Source organism: Salvelinus fontinalis, chromosome 33 (assembly GCF_029448725.1).
Source record: "Salvelinus fontinalis isolate EN_2023a chromosome 33, ASM2944872v1, whole genome shotgun sequence".
NCBI lineage: Eukaryota > Metazoa > Chordata > Actinopteri > Salmoniformes > Salmonidae > Salvelinus > Salvelinus fontinalis.
In genome coordinates, this window is record NC_074697.1 from 12,727,618 (window position 1) to 12,735,426 (window position 7,809).

General features: G+C 41.8%; 1 long non-coding RNA gene across 1 annotated transcript; it reads left to right on the forward strand.

Annotated features, from left to right (window-relative positions):
* The first annotated feature begins 4,321 nt into the window (after window positions 1-4,321).
* Window positions 4,322-7,177, forward strand: LOC129831728 (uncharacterized). Its single transcript, XR_008755804.1, has 2 exons — window positions 4,322-4,620; window positions 4,726-7,177. It is a non-coding gene; the product is annotated as an uncharacterized LOC129831728 (long non-coding RNA).
* Window positions 7,178-7,809: the final 632 nt, after the last annotated feature.

Below are 7,809 nucleotides of genomic sequence, written 5' to 3' on the forward strand. Positions count from 1 at the left end.
CTCATCTCTATCTACCATAATCTACTAGTCTGGTCTAAACCACTTAGTGACCTTTCACCCGGAACAAGTTGTCTCGTCACTTCCTGTTTTCCTGAAACTACTAGAATGCTGTGGCGGTGGAAGGAGGGATGCATGATGAGAGGAGGAGAGGAGAAGACAGGAGGAGAGGAGAGGAGGAGAGGAGAAGAGGAGGAGAGGAGAGGAGCAGAGAGGAGGAGAGGAGAGGAGAGGAGAGGAGAGGAGAGGAGAGGAGGGGGGGAGAGGAGTGGAGGGGGGGAGAGGAGTGGAGGGGGGGAGAGGAGTGTTTTTATACTTTCAAAGATTTCTGTTTCCTTCCTTCCTTCCTTCCTTCCTTCCTTCCTTCCTTCCTTCCTTCCTGACTCTAAGGACTTTTCTGGTTTGGGGAAAAAATCCTTCCTCTCTTAGTAGGCAAACGGAAGACAGTCCTCCCCTCCTCGATAGCCTCCTTTAAGACGAGGAATCACACGTGTATCCTACCACAGAAGACAGTCCTCTCCTCGTCAATAGCCTCCTTTAAGACGAGGAATCACACGTGTATCCTACCACAGAAGACAGTCCTCTCCTCGTCAATAGCCTCCTTTAAGACGAGGAATCACACGTGTATCCTACCACAGAAGACAGTCCTCTCCTCGTCAATAGCCTCCTTTAAGACGAGGAATCACACGTGTATCCTACCACAGAAGACAGTCCTCTCCTCGTCAATAGCCTCCTTTAGGGCGAGGAATCACACGTGTATCCTACCACAGAAGACAGTCCTCCATAGCCTCCTTCTGAATGGCACACAGACACAATCCACGTCTCTATTGTCTCAAGGCTTAAACATCCTTCTTTAACCTGTCTCCTCCCATTTCATCTACACTGATTGAAGTGGATTTAACAAGTGGCATCAATAAGGGATCATAGCTTTTCACCTGGATTCACCTGGTCAGTCTATATAAAGGAAGAGCAGGTGTTCCTAATGTTTTGTCCACTCATCGTATATCTATATGTGACATGTGTTTATCAGCGATGTGTTTTATAATGTCTATTGTTGTTGTTGTTGTTGTTTTGCCTGTGTCCCAAATGGCACCTTATTTCCCATAGGGCTCTAAAGTAGTGCACTATATAGGGAATAGGGCTCTAAAGTAGTGCACTATATAGGGAATAGGGCTCTAAAGTAGTGCACTATATAGGGAATAGGGCTCCAAAGTAGTGTACTATATAGGGAATAGGGCTCCAAAGTAGTGTACTATATAGGGAATAGGGCTCCAAGGTAGTGCACTAGATAGGGGAATAAGACTCTTGTTCAAGGTAGTGCACTATGTAGGGAATAGGGCTCTTGTCTAAAGTAGTGCACTATATAGGGGAATAGGACTCTTGTTCAAAGTAGTGCACTATATAGGGAATAGGGCTCTTGTCTAAAGTAGTGCACTATATAGGGGAATAGGACTCTTGTTCAAAGTAGTGCACTATATAGGGAATAGGGCTCTTGTTCAAAGTAGTGCACTATATAGGGAATAGGGCTCTTGTTCAAAGTAGTGCACTATATAGGGAATAGGGCTCTTGTCTAAAGTAGTGCACTATATTAGGGAATAGGGCTCTTGTTCAAAGTAGTGCACTATGTAAGGAATAGGGCTCTTGTTCAAAGTAGTGCACTATATAGGGAATAGGGCTCTTGTCTAAAGTAGTGCACTATATTAGGGAATAGGGCTCTTGTTCAAAGTAGTGCACTATGTAAGGAATAGGGCTCCAAAGTAGTGCACTATATAGGGAATAGGGATCTTGTTCAAAGTAGTGCACTATGTAGGGAATAGGGCTCCAAAGTAGTGCACTATATAGGGAATAGGGCTCCAAAGTTGTGCACTATATAGGGAATAGGGCTCTTGTTCAAAGTAGTGCACTATATAGGGAATAGGGCTCTTGTTCAAAGTAGTGCACTATATAGGGAATAGGGCTCTTGTTCAAAGTAGTGCACTATATAGGGAATAGGGCTCTTGTTCAAAGTAGTGCACTATATAGGGAATAGGGCTCCAAAGTAGTGCACTATATAGGGAATAGGGATCTTGTTCAAAGTAGTGCACTATATAGGGAATAGGGCTCTTGTTCAAAGTAGTGCACTATATAGGGAATAGGGCTCCAAAGTAGTGCACTATATAGGGAATAGGGCTCTTGTTCAAAGTAGTGCACTATATAGGGAATAGGGCTCTTGTTCAAAGTAGTGCACTATGTAGGGAATAGGGCTCCAAAGTAGTGCACTAGATAGGGAATAGGGCTCTTGTTCAAAGTAGTGCACTATATAGGGAATAGGGCTCTTGTTCAAAGTAGTGCACTATATAGGGAATAGGGCTCTGGTCTATAGTAGTGCACTATATAGGGAATAGGACTCTGGTCTAAAGTAGTGCACTATATAGGGGAATAGGGCTCTTGTTCAAAGTAGTGCACTATATAGGGAATAGGGCTCTTGTTCAAAGTAGTGCACTATGTAAGGAATAGGGCTCCAAAGTAGTGCACTATATAGGGAATAGGGATCTTGTTCAAAATAGTGCACTATATAGGGAATAGGGCTCTTGTTCAAAATAGTGCACTATGTAGGGAATAGGGCTCCAAAGTAGTGCACTATATAGGGAATAGGGCTCCAAAGTAGTGCACTATATAGGGAATAGGGCTCTTGTTCAAAGTAGTGCACTATATAGGGAATAGGGCTCTTGTCTAAAGTAGTGCACTATAATAGGGAATAGGGCTCTTGTTCAAAGTAGTGCACAATGTAAGGAATAGGGCTCCAAAGTAGTGCACTATATAGGGAATAGGGATCTTGTTCAAAGTAGTGCACTATGTAGGGAATAGGGCTCCAAAGTAGTGCACTATATAGGGAATAGGGCTCCAAAGTAGTGCACTATATAGGGAATAGGGCTCTTGTTCAAAGTAGTGCACTATATAGGGAATAGGGCTCTTGTTCAAAGTAGTGCACTATATAGGGAATAGGGCTCTTGTTCAAAGTAGTGCACTATATAGGGAATAGGGCTCTTGTTCAAAGTAGTGCACTATATAGGGAATAGGGCTCCAAAGTAATGCACTATATAGGGAATAGGGATCTTGTTCAAAGTAGTGCACTATATAGGGAATAGGGCTCTTGTTCAAAGTAGTGCACTATATAGGGAATAGGGCTCCAAAGTAGTGCACTATATAGGGAATAGGGCTCTTGTTCAAAGTAGTGCACTATATAGGGAATAGGGCTCTTGTTCAAAGTAGTGCACTATGTAGGGAATAGGGCTCCAAAGTAGTGCACTAGATAGGGAATAGGGCTCTTGTTCAAAGTAGTGCACTATATAGGGAATAGGGCTCTTGTTCAAAGTAGTGCACTATATAGGGAATAGGGCTCTGGTCTATAGTAGTGCACTATATAGGGAATAGGACTCTGGTCTAAAGTAGTGCACTATATAGGGGAATAGGGCTCTTGTTCAAAGTAGTGCACTATATAGGGAATAGGGCTCTTGTTCAAAGTAGTGCACTATGTAAGGAATAGGGCTCCAAAGTAGTGCACTATATAGGGAATAGGGATCTTGTTCAAAATAGTGCACTATATAGGGAATAGGGCTCTTGTTCAAAGTAGTGCACTATGTAGGGAATAGGGCTCCAAAGTAGTGCACTATATAGGGAATAGGGCTCCAAAGTAGTGCACTATATAGGGAATAGGGCTCTTGTTCAAAGTAGTGCACTATATAGGGAATAGGGCTCTTGTTCAAAGTAGTGCACTATATAGGGAATAGGGCTCTTGTTCAAAGTAGTGCACTATGTAAGGAATAGGGCTCCAAAGTAGTGCACTATATAGGGAATAGGGATCTTGTTCAAAGTAGTGCACTATATAGGGAATAGGGCTCCAAAGTAGTGCACTATATAGGGAATAGGGCTCCAAAGTAGTGCACTATATAGGGAATAGGGATCTTGTTCAAAGTAGTGCACTATATAGGGAATAGGGCTCTTGTTCAAAGTAGTGCACTATATAGGGAATAGCGCTCCAAAGTAGTGCACTATATAGGGAATAGGGCTCTTGTTCAAAGTAGTGCACTATATAGGGAATAGGGCTCCAAAGTAGTGCACTATATAGGGAATAGGGCTCCAAAGTAGTGCACTATATAGGGAATAGGGTGTCATTTGGGACTCATTTAATGTATTTCTTGATGAAAGGCCTTGAGAACAGTCTCTCTTGAATATTTCACAATCAATATTAACAGGCAAGTATGGAGGGAAGGTAGACCAATCAATAAACAGCGTCATCACGCAGCCATGCACGCCCAGTGGACAGAAAGGTTTTAAACGGACTGCGATTCACTCAGCCTTGCACGTCTATGGACAGAAAGGTTTTAAACGGACGGTGACATCACTCAGCCTTGCACATCTATGGACAGAAAGGTTTTAAACAGACGGTGACATCACTCAGCCTTGCACGTCTATGGACAGAAAGGTTTTAAACAGACGGTGACATCACGCAGCCTTGCACGCCAAGTGGACAGAAAGGTTTTAAACGAACGGTGACATCACGCAGCCTTGCACGTCTATGGACAGAAAGGTTTTAAACGGACGGTGACATCACTCAGCCTTGCACGCCCAGTGGACAGAAAGGTTTTAAACGGACGGTGACATCACTCAGCCTTGCACGTCCAGTGGACAGAAAGATTTTAAACAGACGGTGACATCACGCAGCCTTGCACGTCTATGGACAGAAAGGTTTTAAACGGACGGTGACATCACACAGCCTTGCACGTCTATGGACAGAAAGGTTTTAAACGGACGGTGACATCACACAGCCTTGCACGCCCAGTGGACAGAAAGATTTTATTTTATTTATTATATTTTATAACAGTATATTATATTCACGTTTTATATTGTCACACAGTCACTCCTCACTCACAGTTATACCATCATGACTGCTTCCAAACTGCACCCTATTCCCTACGTAGTGCAGTACTTTGAGTACGCCCCCTATGAACCCTGGCCAAACTGCACCCTATTCCCTACATACTACAGCACTTTGAGTACGCCCCCTATAGACCCTGGTCAAACTGCACCCTATTCCCTACGTAGTACACTACTTTGAGTACGCCCCCTATAGACCCTGGTCAAACTGCACCTTATTCCCTACGTAGTACACTACTTTGAGTACGCCCCCTATAGACCCTGGTCAAACTGCACCTTATTCCCTACGTAGTACAGTACTTTGAGTACGCACCCTATGGACCCTGGTAGTGCATCATATAGGGAATAGGGTTCCATTTAGAACACAGCCCATGTCTGAGACAGACATAGAACAGTTATAACATGTTATAGAACAAGTCACAGGCTTGAGAACAGTTATAACATGTCATATGTTTTATAACAAGACACAGGCTTGAGAACAGTTATAACATGTTATAGAACAAGTCACAGGCTTGAGAACAGTTATAACATGTCATATGTTTTATAACAAGACACAGGCTTGAGAACAGTTATAACATGTTAAATGTTTTATAACAAGACACAGGCTTGAATAAAGTTGTAACATGTTATGTTATAGAACAAGACACAGGCTTGAGAACAGTTATAACATGTTATATGGTTTATAACAAGACACAGGCTTGAGAACAGTTATAACATGTTATATGGTTTATAACAAGACACAGGCTTGAGAACAGTTATAACATGTTAAATGTTTTATAACAAGACACAGGCTTGAGAACAGTTATAACATGTTATAGAACAAGTCACAGGCTTGAGAACAGTTATAACATGTCATATGTTTTATAACAAGACACAGGCTTGAGAACAGTTATAACATGTTAAATGTTTTATAACAAGACACAGGCTTGAATAAAGTTGTAACATGTTATGTTATAGAACAAGACACAGGCTTGAGAACAGTTATAACATGTTATATGGTTTATAACAAGACACAGGCTTGAGAACAGTTATAACATGTTATATGTTTTATAACAAGACACAGGCTTGAATAAAGTTGTAACATGTTATGTTATAGAACAAGACACAGGCTTGAGAACAGTTATAACATGTTTTATAACAAGACACAGGCTTGAGAACAGTTGTAACATGTTATGTTATAGAACAAGACACAGGCTTGAGAACAGTTATAACATGTCATATGTTATAGAACAAGACACAGGCTTGAGAACAGTTATAACATGTTATATGGTTTATAACAAGACACAGGCTTGAGAACAGTTATAACATGTTATATGTTATAGAACAAGACACAGGCTTGAGAACAGTTATAACATGTCATATGTTTTATAACAAGACACAGGCTTGAGAACAGTTATAACATGTCATATGTTATAGAACAAGACACAGGCTTGAGAACAGTTATAACATGTTATATGTTTTATAACAAGACACAGGCTTGAATAAAGTTGTAACATGTTATGTTATAGAACAAGACACAGGCTTGAGAACAGTTATAACATGTTTTATAACAAGACACAGGCTTGAGAACAGTTGTAACATGTTATGTTATAGAACAAGACACAGGCTTGAGAACAGTTATAACATGTCATATGTTATAGAACAAGACACAGGCTTGAGAACAGTTATAACATGTTATATGGTTTATAACAAGACACAGGCTTGAGAACAGTTATAACATGTTATATGTTATAGAACAAGACACAGGCTTGAGAACAGTTGTAACATGTTATATGGTTTATAACAAGACACAGGCTTGAGAACAGTTATAACATGTTATATGTTATAGAACAAGACACAGGCTTGAGAACAGTTATAACATGTCATATGTTTTATAACAAGACACAGGCTTGAGAACAGTTATAACATGTCATATGTTATAGAACAAGACACAGGCTTGAGAACAGTTATAACATGTCATATGTTATAGAACAAGACACAGGCTTGAGAACAGTTATAACATGTCGTATGTTTTATAACAAGACACAGGCTTGAGAACAGTTATAACATGTTATATGGTTTATAACAAGACACAGGCTTGAGAACAGTTATAACATGTTACATGTTTTATAACAAGACACAGGCTTGAGAACAGTTATAACATGTTACATGGTTTATAACAAGACACAGGCTTTAGCCTCCACGTGTTGCCTTCCGTTTGCTCCTCACTGGTTTATCACTATATCAATTTAACCTGTATGAATAAACTACTTATTAAAACAGGCCTCAGACTCCTGTGGTCGCTACGTGTGTGTGTGTGTGTGTGTGTGTGTGTGTGTGTGTGTGTGTGTGTGTGTGTGTGTGTGTGTGTGTGTGTGTGTGTGTGTGTGTGTGTGTGTGTGTGTGTGTGTGTGTGTGTGTGTGTGTTTTGACTACTTCACAACTCTTTGCCTTTCTCTGTACTGGTGCTGGGGAAAGAGAGGAGGAGGAGGAGAGATTTGATGGGGTTGGAGGGTGATACGAGAAGGGGGAGGGGGGAGAGGAGAAGGGAGGGAGAGAACTTCTTCTGTTACTCCCCAGGGAGGTGAGGCTGGGGGAGGGAGAGGAGGGAGGAGAGGAGAGGGGAAGGGAGGAGAGGGGGGAGGGAGAGGGCTTCTACTGTTACTCCCCAGGGAGGTGAGGCTGGGGGAGGAGAGGAGGGAGGAGAGGAGAGGAGAGGGGAAGGGAGGAGAGAACTTCCTGGAAGCTACTCTTCCTGGGGTTTATTATGGATCCCCATTAGTTCCTGCCAAGGCAGCAGCTACTCTTCCTGGGGTTTATTATGGATCCCCATTAGTTCCTGCCAAGGCAGCAGCTACTCTTCCTGGGGTCCAGCAAAATTAAGGGCAGTTTATACAATTTTAAAAACATTACAAT